This window comes from Bufo gargarizans, chromosome 8 (assembly GCF_014858855.1).
Source record: "Bufo gargarizans isolate SCDJY-AF-19 chromosome 8, ASM1485885v1, whole genome shotgun sequence".
NCBI lineage: Eukaryota > Metazoa > Chordata > Amphibia > Anura > Bufonidae > Bufo > Bufo gargarizans.
The window spans coordinates 34,606,621-34,621,268 of NC_058087.1; the positions used below are offsets into that span (position 1 = coordinate 34,606,621).

Here is a 14,648-nt window from a genome sequence, read left to right on the forward strand (position 1 = left end):
ATACACAAACATTGGGAAGTAATAAAAAAAGAAAAAACTATTGGCACTATAATTCCTCCAAAACCCCTGATTATTTTTACCAAGGCACCAAATCTGGGGAACAAGATAGCCCCCACAGTCAAAGAAGACAATACAGATAAAAATACATCACTAAGTAGATGGATGGACTTAAAGGGGTTCTTTAGATGTGGTCAATGTAATATGTGCAAACTAACTTCCTTTGGAAGACACACTAAGGAAATAACATCTACCACTAATGGACACAAACATACCATAAAAGAATTTTTAACATGCAGTACAGAGAGCGTCATATACATTGTAGAATGCCCCTGTAAAAGGCAATACATTGGCAGGACCAAAAGGACACTAAAAAAACGTCTAGCGGAACACGTATCTAACATCAAAAAAGGAGTGGAGACACACTCGCTATCACAACACTTCAAAAATGTGCATAATAGTGATCCATCTGGTCTGAAATTCGCTGCGATAGATAAAATACCGAAAAGCTGGAGGAAGGGCAATCATATAAGTAAAATGTCAAGGATGGAGACCCAAAGAATATTTGAATTGGAAACCATGATTCCGGAAGGCCTCAACGCGGAATATGAAATATTTGGCTTCCTTTAAAGAATCTGGGGGGTGGGGGCCCACTGCGGAGGATGGATCCCGTCGTAGAAAACATTTTGCGGCGGGCTCCGTCCTCGGCGGTGGGCCCCCACCCACACACATCATATGAACGTCTCCATAAATATTTATAAAGCATTTTTTAAAAATTTCTTAAGATCTATTAAATATGAATAATGAATATAAAGATGAATATGAAGACTTTTGTAGACAATACACTTATATGATTGTACTGAAAATACAATATTAACATCTTCATCCACAAATTTAAAACAGAAAATTCTACTTTATTCTATTTAATGAAAATTGGATTATTCAATAAAAATTAAATTTTTGGATTGGCAAATAAATATTTCATAACCAAATATCATAAGATGAGATCCACTATTATAATCCGACATTGTGGAAATTTCCGACGCTTTTCTCTGTAGATTTTTATTATATTCTAATATTTGCGATGTCTGTGTAACTGTGGCCTATAAGGCACTATATGCCTATCTGCATAATTTTTTTTTTTAATAATTTTTTAATAATTTTTTCCTATATTAAATGAAACTAAAAGTCACTTTTATAATGTTGTCTTGAACACTGTACAACACGAATATTTTTAGGCTACATTAATATTAATACTTTTAGGCTACATCTCTAATTGATATTACCTATATTAGAAACACTATTGTTATTTTTAATATTTTAATATTTTATCTGTCACTATTTTTAGACATTTATTATCATCATTTTTTATTCCACTATTTATATTCATTGTCTATCCCTATATGTTCACTTCCACACTATGTGCATTAACCAATTTTTGTTATGAGCGAACAAAAGTTCATGATTGATTAATAATACACTACACCATATAGACTATACCATAATATATTGTGGAAGGTGAAGCGGCATACTATAACGCAATGGAAATATAAAAATATCAAGAATATACACAATTGCGGTTGTTGCAGTAAGAAGATAATTATAAATCTATTATAAGTGACATAGTGAAAACATTAATGCAATGACCTGTGCAGATAACTATAGCCAAACTAAATAAAATGAAAACCCAAATAACTACACATGATAAAGAAAATCAGCTGACTTCCGGAACGGAATCCATTTCGGATCTTGCAACCAACACCTTGAGATATAAAAGAGAGCTGGTTCGGGTGGTCTGGTTACCACTGAGGAAGGGGATACCCCAACCCCGAAACGCGTCTGGTCAGACCCCCGAACCTATGTGAGTGCACCACATCTCCGGACCTACCTAAGGACATTGCAACAAACCAGTGAGAAGCTCTAGCTCGTAAGGTGAAGGGAGTAAAGCGTCACCGCGGGCACAAGCTAACCCACGTGGAGCAAACATCTAACGCGGTGAAGACGATATCTCCCTAACTAAAAAAAACTAACCTGAGCAAGCTTCCCCTGGACAGAAGAAATCATCCGCAGTTGAGAACGGAGATCCAACAGACCGGTAAGACCGTTTTCATTCATAAATCCGGCACAGTAATCCAGCTAAAGTTGGCACACCACCCTAACTTAAAACTTTGAGTGTTAGCGGGACGCCGCCGAGTTAGGTATATGGTGTGCACTTAGTGTCGAGGATACATCTACAAACAATTACTGATTACGAAGTGCACAGTGTATTAGTATCTAACAAATGCTATATTGAAGGACTCTACAGACGGCACTTTAAATCCCCCTCTCTTTGGATACATCGAGGATTTATTTAGGACTGCGCTGGCTAGAAACTATCTTATTCTCCACAGGTGGATCCACAAACATTATGTATGCCACAAAGTAACAAAGTCTATCTATTTTCTCTCAAGTAGATATATTATTGCAGAAGCTACAGACTATCCTTAACCGCTATCACCTCCACTGTTACTAATGCACTTTGCATATTGCTGTTATTTTTATAATTTAGAGTATTGGTATTGAATGTCTTAAATTGATCTACCCGATTGTAATTTAACTTTATTATATTGCATTTTATTCAATTTTGTTTTATCAAAATATTTACTAATTAAAGCATTTGTCCTCATATCCTAGGTGTGCCCAGTCTTTTTATCTATAATTGTTTACTCTATTCAACAGTGGGGTGACACTGTGGGACTGTGAGCACCCTTGTTTGGAGGATCAGCATTCCTGTGCATCTCCTTCACTATCGTTATATCATTCACATCAGGCAATGCTTCTTGTGAAAATCAAACCCAGAACTGGTGTGTGTTTTTTATAGGGCAGGGCAGCTGTAACCTGACACCTCACTCCAATTAGCTCTTGGAGATGTCATTAGTCTAGGGGTTCACATACTTTTTCCACCTGCACTGTGAATGTTTACATGGTGTGTTCAATAAAAACATGGTAACATTTAATTCTTTGTGTGTTATTAGTTTAAGCAGACTGTGATTGTCTATTGTTTTATGACCAATTTGTGCAGAAATCCATATCATTCCAAAGGGTTCATATACTTTTTCTTGCAACTGTATGCTTGATAGGCTACTCCAGCAGCAATGTGCCATTAACGACTACCTGTACGAACTTTGCAGCAGGACAGGTTCTGGGGAGCTTGGTTTCTTTTCACCGCGTCAGTGGCTGCTCATGTGCGACGCATCCAGACTTCTGCGGCCATTTGATGAGATCACCAAACTGGTCAGTTGCAGCCAGGGCACCATCAGTGACATCGTACCTTACACCTTCTTTCTGGAGCAGGCATTGCGTTGTGTCATTGATCAAGCCGTCGAGGAGCAGGAAGATGAGGAAGTCGCAATGCTGAATGAATTCTTAGGGGGGCCTACTCGATCTGAGACAAGTCAGCAGGAATCTTGAAAATGAGTCAGAGGAGGATAGTGGCTGGGGGGGGGAGGAGGAGCAAGAAGAGCAGGCTTTGAGGGGAATCCCTGGTGTTGTCCGTGGCTGGGGGGAGGAGACCGAGGACGACATTTTCCAGGGTGCTGCACCGCTTCCAATTTAGTGCAAATGGGGGCCTTCATGCTCCGGTGTTTGAAGAGGGACCCCCGTATAAAAAGCATAAAGGGCAAGGACCAGTGCTGTGTGGCAATGTACTTAGACCCCCGGTACAAACACAAAAGGTTTGAAGATGTGTTGGTCACTTCGGATATGAGATCATTCTTGCAGCCAACCCATCGTCAGCCGCCCTCCGGATCCAGCCTCAGAGAATGCCTAGACCGACAGGTGTCCGACTACATTGGGTTAACTGCCGATGTGGACGCTCTGAGAAGCGAGGAACCCCTGGACTACTGGGTGTGCAGGCTTGACCTGTGGCCAGAGCTGGCACAATTTGCCATGGAACTCTTGGCTTGACCCTCGTCGAGTATTCTGTCCGAAAGGATGTTCAGCGCAGCAGGGGGGATCGTGACCGATAAGCGCACTCACCTAGCTCACGACAGTGTGGACTACCTCACATTTCTAAAAATGAATGAGGCATGGATCTCGCAGGAATTCAACACCTGTGACGACCACGTTTAATTGAATTTCCTCATGCCAGCCCACACATATCCGCCAACACCCAGAACAAAGGCCTTTTCTGTCCGGTGAATGCCTAATGTTTGGGGCCTGTACTCCACTGGCCTGCAGTAAAATAGTTATCCAGTGACCGTCTAATATACCTCCAGCCATATAATCACTTGATCTTTTCTGTCAGGTGAATGCCTAATGTTTGGGACCTGTACTCCACTGGCCTGCAGTAAAATTGTTATCCAATGACCGTCTAATATACCTCCAGCCACATAATCACTAGATCTTTTCTGTATGGTGAATGCCTAATGTTTGGGGCCTGTACTCCTCTGGCCTGCAGTAAAATTAATATCCAATGACCGTCTAATATACCTCCAGCCATATAATCACTTGATCTTTTCTATAAGGTGAATTCTAATTGTTAGGGCCTCAGAGGAATTCAACATCTGTGACGACCATGTGTTATCGAATTTCACCTATTATCATTTGGGGTTTATTCAAGAGGGGGGATTTCGTTAGCCATGTTTTTAATCTAATTTTATATTTTTTAGTTTTTTTAAACATATGTATTTAACATGTACTGTATTTGTACTGGCCTGCAGTAAAATTGTTATTCAGTGACCGCATAATGTACCTCGAGCCACATAATCACAATTTCTTTTATGTCAGGTGAATGCCTAATTTTTAGGGCCCGTACTCCCCTTGCCTAAAATAAAAATTTTCTAGGCTCAAGCAGGGCACATTTTTGAGAACGCATAAAAATGGCCCATGATTAAAATACATATTTTTTGTAGGAATTTTTGTCATTGATCCCCCTCTGGTATGTCACTGTCCATGTTGTGGGACTATTTGTGCACTTCTAGTAAGTATTTGGTGGCTGCAAATATGACCTGAAGGTTTTTCAGGTTCGCCTGCCATTACAGTGAATGGGGCACGCCGCGAACTTGCGGTTCCCGAACATTTGATTGCGTTTGAGCGATCACATTTGCGAATCGTCCCAGACGATGTTCATCCATCACTATAGACAAAGTTAAAAGGGTTTTCCATGACTTTACAACTGATGACTTATCCTCGAAAGGTCATCAGTATCTGATTGGTGGGGTCCGACACCCGAGACCCCCGCTGATCAGCCTTCTCGCAACTTACCGCCGTACATACTATAATGCAGGGATCTGCAACCTCCGCCACTCCAGCTCTTCATAAACTACAACTCCCACAATGCTTGATTCACTTCTATGGGAGTTAAAAGAAACATGTTTGCATGCTGGGAGTTGTAGTTTCACAGCAGCTGGAATGCCCATGGTTGCTGATCCCTGCTGTAGCGTCTGTGCTTGGTATCGCAGCTCAGCCCTATTCACATCTATGGGGCTGAACTGGATACAAACTGTGTATAATGTGATTGAAAAATGAATCCAGACAGCAAAGGAGGCAATATGGACAATCACAATACATTAGTAAGTGCATTGTATTAAAGGGGTTTTCAGAGACTTTAAGGCCTCTTGCACACGACCATATGCCCTCCGAGACATACGGTCCGAGAGCGGGCCATATGTCCCTGAGCGTCATTGATTGTGCGCACGGGAGTACACAGCATCATAGATTACAATGATGCTGTGCACGTCGAGCCGCCCGTGGGGATATTGTGCACTCATATGAGTGCGACACAATAGCCCTGCGGGCAGCCCGGCATGCACAGCATCATTGTAATCTATGATGCTGTGTACGCACAATCAATGCCGCTCCGGGACATATGGCCCGCTCTAGGACCGTATGTCTCGGAGGGCATACGGTCGTGTGCAAGAGGCCTAATACTGATGATAATACTGATATAATACTGATCCTTTGGATAGGTCATCGGTATATGATTGGTGGGGGTCTGACACCCGAGAGCCCCACCAATCAGCTGTTTAACAAGGCACTGGTGCTTGCAGTAGCCCCGTGGCCTTCTCATAGCTTTCCCTAGGCCAACTGATGTAACATTCATTTCGTCACGTGGCCTGAGACCGATACCAAGCAATGCCGCTATACCAAGCTCGTGCCAGGTGGCAAAAAAAGGGGTGTGGCATGGGCAGAGAAGAGGTGGGCCATGCCAGCTTATGGCGCCGGTCTAAATAAGTGACCCCATAAGTTTTTACAGATTCTTAATTAAAACAATTGGACATGGTTATTTATGGCACTCCTCGTCCCTTGGTGAATTTCACATTGAAAACAACTTGCATAAAAAGTAGAAGTTTCTCGTGGACTTTAGACCAGTAATGGACAATCCAATAATGACTGAAGTTCTGCTTTTGCATGCTTCCTCATCCTAAGGCCTCATGCACACGACCGTTGTTGTGTCCTGTGTCCGTTGTTCCGTTTTCCGTGATTTTCAGCGGACCTATTGACTTTCAATGGGTCCGTGGAAAATTCGGAAAATGCACCGTTTGTCATCTGCGTCCGTGATCCGTGTTTCCAGTCCGTGAAAAAAATAGGACCTGTCCTATTTTTTTCACGGACAACGGTTCGCGGACCCATTCAAGTTAATGGGTCCGTGAAAAAACACGGATGCACACAAGATTGTCATCCGTGTCAGTGATCCGTGTCCGTTTTTTTTCCTATCATTTGCAAGGCTAACTTGACTTTTTTACTTAGATTTTTTTTCACTTTTCTTCATGTCTGGTGGTCCTCCAAAAATCAAGGAAGACACACGGAAACAAAAACGGACACGGATCACGGAACAACAGAACCCCGTTTTGCGGACTGTGAAAAAATACTGTAGTGTGCATGAGAGTACTTTCACACTTTTCCGGTATTGAGTTTCGTCCTAGGGGCTGATCAGTTTTATCCTAATGCATTCTGAATGGAGAGCAATCCGTTCAGTATGCATCAGGATGTCTTCAGTTCAGTCACTGTACTGCATGCTGCGGTATTTTCTCCGTCCAAAATTCCGGAACACTTGCCGGAATGCCGGATCCGGCATTATTTTCCATTGAAATGCATTAATGCCGGATCCGGCCCCAAGTGTTCAGGCAAAACGGATCCGCTTTTGCGGTCTGCGCATGCGCAGACCTTTAAAAATTTGAAAAAGATAAATACCGGATCAATTTTTCCGGATGGCAACCGGAGAGACAAATCCGTTCTTGCAATGCATTCGTGAGATCCGTCTAAAAATGCTGTCCGTTTGCATACAGATTGCCGGAATCCAGCAACGCAAGTGTGAATGTACCCTTAGAAGATGGTGAGCGCAGCAAAGTGGGCGTGCAAAATCTGTAAGGGCAGGTTCACACTGAGTTTTTTGGAGGAGGTTTTGGTGCAGATTTTCCTGCAGGTTTTTCAGCCAAAGCCAGAAGTGGATCCAGCAGGAAGGAGAAGTCCTTCCTTTATATTTCCAGTTTCTTTCAAATCAACTTCTGACTTTGGCTGAAAAACCTACAGGCAAATCTGCTTCATAACCTCCATGTGAACCTACCCTAAAAGGACATGTTTTCAATAACACTGGTCTCCTCATACGGGTCAGAGGGGTATTTTGGCAAAAGGGTTCTTGCTGCAACAGCAGCCTCTACACCAGGCATGTCCAAACTGTGGCCCTCCAGCTGTTGCAAAACTACAACTCCCAGCATGCCCTAATAGCTGTAAGCTATCCAGGCATGCTGGGAGTTGTAGTTTTGCAACAGCTGGAGGGCCGCAGTTTGGACATGCCTGCTCTACACCATTTACAGCCAAACCCATATAAAGTCCTCTTTGACCAACTCTGTAGGTGGGCAGAGGCTGACCCGTGGAAGATGCTGTGAGGCTTCCTGTCAAATTTTTTTATTGAAGATTTTTTAGAAAATCATAAAATGGTTACAAATAAGAGCCAATGTTATAAAGAATAAAATGCGTCGATGCAAAGGGCTTCCTCTCAGATTTAGGGCTCATTCACATGGCCGTTGTTAGTCTGTTCCGTGCATTGCATTGGGGGCTGCAATTTGCATTTCCCAATGCACGGGGACCATCCGTGAGTCTGCCGCGACGTATCCAGACCCATTCAACTTTAATGGGTCCGTGATCCGTCCGCAATGCAAAAAAATAGAACATGCAGAGGCACGGACAGATACCCCGCGGAAGCACTCCGTAGTGCTTCCGTGGGGTTCCATGCCTCCGTTCTGCACTGCACCTTCCGTATTGCAATTTAATGGGTCTGCATTCGTGATGCGCGGTGCCCACGGCCGATGCCCGCATATTGTGGACCTGCTGTTTGCGGGCCGCAATTCAGGCTCGGCTGAAGAACAGCCGTGTGAATGAGCCCTTATGCTGTGGACTTGCATTAGCAAATGCCACAGGTCTGCACATGGATAAACCCCATTAAATTTTTTGTGGAATATACGCCGCAATCGCCATGAAAATACCACCACGCAGATATACCCTTACATTTTATACATAGATATTTATCATGTCTTATAACCCAGAGCTTCAGTCTTCTCCTGGAAGATATTAGGACCACTCAATAGGCTTAAAGGGGTTGTCTCACAAAAAGATTCCACTTATTTCAAACCAGCACCTGGATCTGAATACTTTTCTAATTGCAGGTTGTAAAAAATGTAGAATAGCCTTTAAGTTATAAATAAAAAAAAAGTATCTGTATAGTGCCACCTGTTGTTTGTTCATTCCATTATTTCTCTATCCACCTCGGGAACATCTTGGTGGTGGGCACACATGCTTAGTTCCAACCTTCATCTGCCGCTAGCTTTATCTACTGTTAGCTGTGACAGTTACAGGAAGAGAGCTGCAGCAGAAAGGACACACCGCCCTGAGCTCTGATAGGGAGAGAGCAGCAGCAGAAAGGACACGCCCCTGAGCTGTGATAGGGAGAGAGCTGCAGCAGAAAGGACCAACCCTGAGAAAGGACACACCCACTGAGCTGTGATAGGGAGAGAGCTGGGGCAGAAAGGATATGCCGCTTGAGCTGCCACCCTGAGATTAATCTAGCAGAGCAATGAATGGAAAGATCTCTGGATCCATGTGAGGTACAGGGCCGGTTCTAGCTTTAGAACGAGATTGTCATGTTTTATGTGTAAGTTGTAACTCCTTTAATGAAACACTGTTCTACATTCTGGTACATTTTTCTCGGAAATGAATGGACTACCCCTAAATAATGAACACTAATCATTATAAAAGGAGATTCTTTACTGTCAGAGCAGTAGATTGTGGGACTCTCTGCCACAAGATGCTATGATGGTTGAATCACTGACGTATTTTTTAAATGTTTTTCTTGAATATATTAATATTACAAGTTCTGATTAGACACCGGATGTTGATCCAGGCTGGATGTCTATTCGGAGTCAGGAAGGAATTTATTTATTTTTACCCCTAAAATGGACCAATTGGCGCCCTCCTTGTAAGAATTTTTGCCTTCCTCTGGATCAACACAGTAGAATTATAGGTTGAATTTGGCAGATCCGTGTCTGTATTCAACCTTACAGTAAAAACCGTTCCTGGTCTTTGATAGTTCTATCCCTTTAATTCTCCGGAATATACAAATTCATCCCGGGTGCCTGCAGTCAGCACAGATTAATGCCAGCTGCGGGCTCGCTGCTCGCTGACTGGATTAAGTAACACGCTCTGCTCCCAGAAAACAAGCTACAGGCCTGATATAACCTTATAAAGGACTGGCTGACGGACCTGACGTGACCCTCAGGACAGATGTGCCGACCGTTACCTACTAAAACCCAGGAGACGGAAACCGCTTGCAACATACCGGTAGTTTGTGATCCTTTGGATGATATTTATATTTTTTTTGCTGAGAAACTATTTTAACCTTTAGACATCCATTTTTAACCATTGCCGGTAAATTGTGCTTATGGGTATCTGCAATCTGATAATAAAAAGGAGCAGAGAAATCAAATTCTACACTTTTGTTCCGGAAATCTGACGCAGACTAGAGGCTTCCCATAGTGAACCGGGCAGAGGGTCCCATGGCACCTGCTTGTAAGACAATTCCAGGGATAGTAACGTGTTAGGAAACTGTTGCACAGGCATAACTTCTATATAAGTGAAGAACAGTAGGTTCACATTTCACGATCATACAAGCGTTTTAATGCCGTACAATGGTGAACCACACACCGCGGTATTCTTGCAGCTCCCTCTGTTTCGCGTCATGAACAGTGCCAGGAAAGAAAAATGAGATTTATTTGCAATGGGATCACTAGGTGCTGCAGTTCCTGTACACAATGCAAGGGAATAGGCTTACTGCCAAGCGGAATATCACTACCGCACTACTGGATATGGATTATCATGTTAAGGGCTCATGCACACGGCCGTTCCGCAATTTGCCGTCCCCATTGCACGGGCAACATCTGTGCGGATTCTGCAGACGGATCCAGACCCGTTCAACTTGAATGGGTCCGTGATCCGTCCGCACAGCAAAAAAGCGGTGCTGAGGCACAGAGAGAAACCCCACGGAACCACTCCGTAGTGGGGTTCCGTGCCTCCGTTCCGCACAGCACCTTCCGGATTGCGGACCCAATAAAGTGAATGTGATGTGTACAGGGGCCGGTACCCGTATATTGCAGACCTGCTGTTTGTGTGCATGAGCCTTTGGCTGTGCGGGCATGCTGGGAGTTGTAGTTTTGCAACAGCTGGAGGCACACTGGTTGGGAAACACTGCCCTAAGAGGTTGTTCATAATCAGTGCAGATGAAGGTTTTGCAAAACATGAAAGCTTTTTGATTGACTGATCCATTTAGATTTAGGGCTCAGGCACACAGCCATTGCCCGGCCGTGGCCGTATTGCAGCACGGGCCCGGCCAGCACACGTGTGGTCGTGTGCATGAGCCCTTAGTTGGATGTTTGTTACCCCTTCCCCAAAATTCTTCCCTATTCCCCAAATCGATTGGTAGGGCTGCCCCTCTTCCTTGTAAGTAGGGTATTGGTCCTAGATTTGCCACTGTGGGACTTACCAAGACCTGAGCGAACATGTACAGCCAAATACCCCCTCAGGTCTGCAAAGAGGGTGCGGATGAAGAATACAAGAGATGTGATCTGACATTAAACTTTTGCCTCCTCACTCCTTAAAGGGGGTTGTTGTTCCACAAATAATATTCTACATGTTTTTAAACCAGCACCTGGATGTGAATACTTTTGTAATTGCATGTAATTAAAAATGTAGTATATCCAGTGAGTTATTCGATAAAATGTATCTGTAGAGCGCCACCTGCTGTTTGTTAGTTTTTTCTTCCTTATTTTTTTTTTCTGCCTCACCGAGCTGGTCGCAGGTGCTCAGTTTAACTCTTCAACTCCCACCAGCCATATGTTCTACTAGAAGCTGTGGCAGTTAAGCCTCATTTTCACGGACGCGTGCTGTATGTGTTCTCCACTCATTTTAATATGTGTATTCAGACATCAGTGTTTTTTAGCACTGTCCGTGGGTCAGTGTTTTTAGCACAGATGCATGATTTTTTTTGTCCGTGTTCACGGATCCATCACGTCCATGACAGTCTATGGATCCGTGAAAACCACAGATGCCATCCGTATTGCATCCATGTTTCACGGATCATTAAGAAGAGATGCTTTGAAAAATTTTTTTAGCTGTTCAGTGAAACACGGATAGCAAAAAAATGGACACACGGACCGCTTCACGGATGCATCACTGACCACCTGCTCACGGATTTGAGCACGGACACGGACGTGTGAATGAGGCTTTACAGGGGGAGAACTGCAGCAGAAAGGCCACACTCCCTGAGCTGCCAGGCTAATGATAATCTAGCAGAACAATTGGAGCAAAGATTGGGGAGATCTCTGGATCCATGTGAGGTACAGGGCTGGGTCTAGCTTTGTTAGAGGTTGCCATGTACTAGATGATGTCTAATTTTTATTTTTTACATTGATCATGGCATAACCCCTTTAAGGGTGTGTTCACATCTGTGTTGGGAGTCTCCATCACAGATTCCCCCAAATGACGGAGAGTGTCTGTCTGGCACCACTGCTGTCCGTCATCTGACGGATATGCCATTTCCATCATTGTAAGCAGGGACTTGAATCATGCGACAGGAACTTGGTACTACCCGGTCCTACAGTCAGTACTGTACCTGCAAAATAGCAATGCGACCAAATAGAAACAAAAAATGTAAAAAGACAAGTTTTTTGTAAAAGAATACCAATATCCTTTTACAGTAAACTTGTCTTTTTGCATTTTTTTGTTTCTTTTTGGTTGTGAATGAATGCATCCATTTCTTTTAGAGTTGGACGTAGCGCTAGAGTGATATAAAACAGTGGGAAGCCTCTAATATAATAGGACCAGAGGTATTTAGGCTACAGCCACATGGTGACCTGTGTCGCCTATAGCGGTGCAGGCACTTATGCTCCTGTAGTGCAGGCAGTTATGCTCCTGTAGTGCAGGCAGTTATGCTCCTGTAGTGCAGGCAGTTATGCTCCTGTAGTGCAGGCAGTTATGCTCCTGTAGTGCAGGCAGTTATGCTCCTGTAGTGCAGGCAGTTATGCTCCTGTAGTGCAGGCAGTTATGCTCCTGTAGTGCAGGCAGTTATGCTCCTGTAGTGCAGGCAGTTATGCTTCTGTAGTGCAGGCAGTTATGCTCCTGTAGTGCAGGCAGTTATGCTTCTGTAGTGCAGGCAGTTATGCTCCTGTAGTGCAGGCAGTTATGCTCCTGTAGTGCAGGCAGTTATGCTCCTGTAGTGCAGGCAGTTATGCTCCTGTAGTGCAGGCAGTTATGCTTCTGTAGTGCAGGCAGTTATGCTCCTGTAGTGCAGGCAGTTATGCTTCTGTAGTGCAGGCAGTTATGCTCCTGTAGTGCAGGCAGTTATGCTCCTGTAGTGCAGGCAGTTATGCTCCTGTAGTGCAGGCAGTTATGCTCCTGTAGTGCAGGCAGTTATGCTTCTGTAGTGCAGGCAGTTATGCTCCTGTAGTGCAGGCAGTTATGCTCCTGTAGTTACATGCTACTTGTGCAATGCATATCTAGAGGTAGAAATGTGTGTGAAGTACAGACCATATATCATCTGACATTAGTGCAATTCCTGGCTTACAGATTGGATGGCAGGGAGCCACAAAAAGGTTTATTATTACTTTAACTGGTATTTAGCTGTTATACAGTCATATCACATAAAATGTTTGTGACTGTAGTGTCTATCTATGTGCTAAAATATTCTGGTAACCTCTCCTGACATGTCTGTTTTAGTAACTACTTGCATTCCCCGTGTAATAACAATTCTACAGCATCTGTTCTTCTGACTCTGTGATGTGCCATTCCTTTATTATTCCTGCTAGAAGTTATAAATGAATTATAAACCGTTTGCAATGAAGGTCCAGATGGGTGTTACCAGGGTGTGTCCCTGCACAGTCTGACACTGGCAGCATTGATTGGATAGTGTCGGTCTGTGCCGGGACACCACCCCAACTGGTGACACCCATCTGGACCTTTATTGGAAACTGCTTGTAACTTATTCCTAACGTCTAAAAAGGAATAATAAAGGAATGGTACATCATACAGTCATAAGAATAGATGCTCCAGAATTGGTATTACACGGGGAATGCAAGTAGTTGGTAAAGCAGACATGTCGGGAGAGGGGACAGCTCTTCTTTAAAGTCACTGATGCTGATAAATATTGAATCTCACGGGGGTAACACAAAGCTCTGGTTAAGATTAGGACGTAGAAGAGCATTAACCTAATATAAGGGCAGGGGTGGACATCCTCAGCTGCGGGCCCCTGTCCCAGGACAGGACAGGACATGGGCCCCTTTCCCTAATCATAGAGAACCCTCCTTATCATGCAACACTCCCCACCCCCTACTAGTGATTGTGAGCTATGGAACGCATTCTCTCAGTCCCTTACCTTAATAGACAATGGGATGCTGAATATTGCCCCCTTACCTGCATATGTAATATGTCCACTGCTGAAAGTGGATATTCAATGGGTTGTCCAGGATGAGGACTGGTCTTTTTTTTTTTTTTTTTTTCCAGAAACAGTGCCCCTCTTGTCTGTGTCTGGTATTACAGTTCATCCCCATACAAGTGAATGAGACTGAGAAATACCAGAAAGAGTTAATGGATAAGAGGGGAGCTGGTTCTTATTTTTGGTCCTGGACAAGTCCTTTAAAGGAAGTGTGTCACCAAAAATGTTATCTGCCAGTGAAAACCACATAGTGACACATGTGCTTTTTTCTAATCTGGTTTTATTTAAAAAAAAAAAATTTATATCATGAATATGATATGAACATGAGCATCTAGAAAGCATTAAGACAATTGCTTTGCATCAGCCCCATGGGCCGTAGACACAATGGTCAGGAGGGAACTCCATTGACTTCTATGAGAGAGTTTTCTAGGCGTGCTCTGTGCCCTGTGCAGAGGTCATTGTACAAGCAAAGACAAGAAGAGACAAGCTATTGTGAATGGTGAATCCTGTCTTATCTATACACAGGGGTGATGGCATTACAGGCAGGATTAGAATGACAGATAAGCATATAACTGCAGTAAAGTGATCTGTACAGACCATGAAGGGACTCTAATTATTAGACATAATGAATAGTGCAAAAACTGCAGAATTTTTCATTTTAGTTTAAATATAAAAGTGACGCGTAAAATAA

The 14,648-nt window shown here is 43.5% G+C and overlaps 1 protein-coding gene across 3 annotated transcripts in view; it reads left to right on the plus strand.

The window, feature by feature from the left end:
• WIPF1 (WAS/WASL interacting protein family member 1) overlaps positions 1-14,648 on the plus strand; it is an 81,018-nt gene that overhangs the window by 41,674 nt on the left and 24,696 nt on the right. The window lies entirely within an intron of this gene.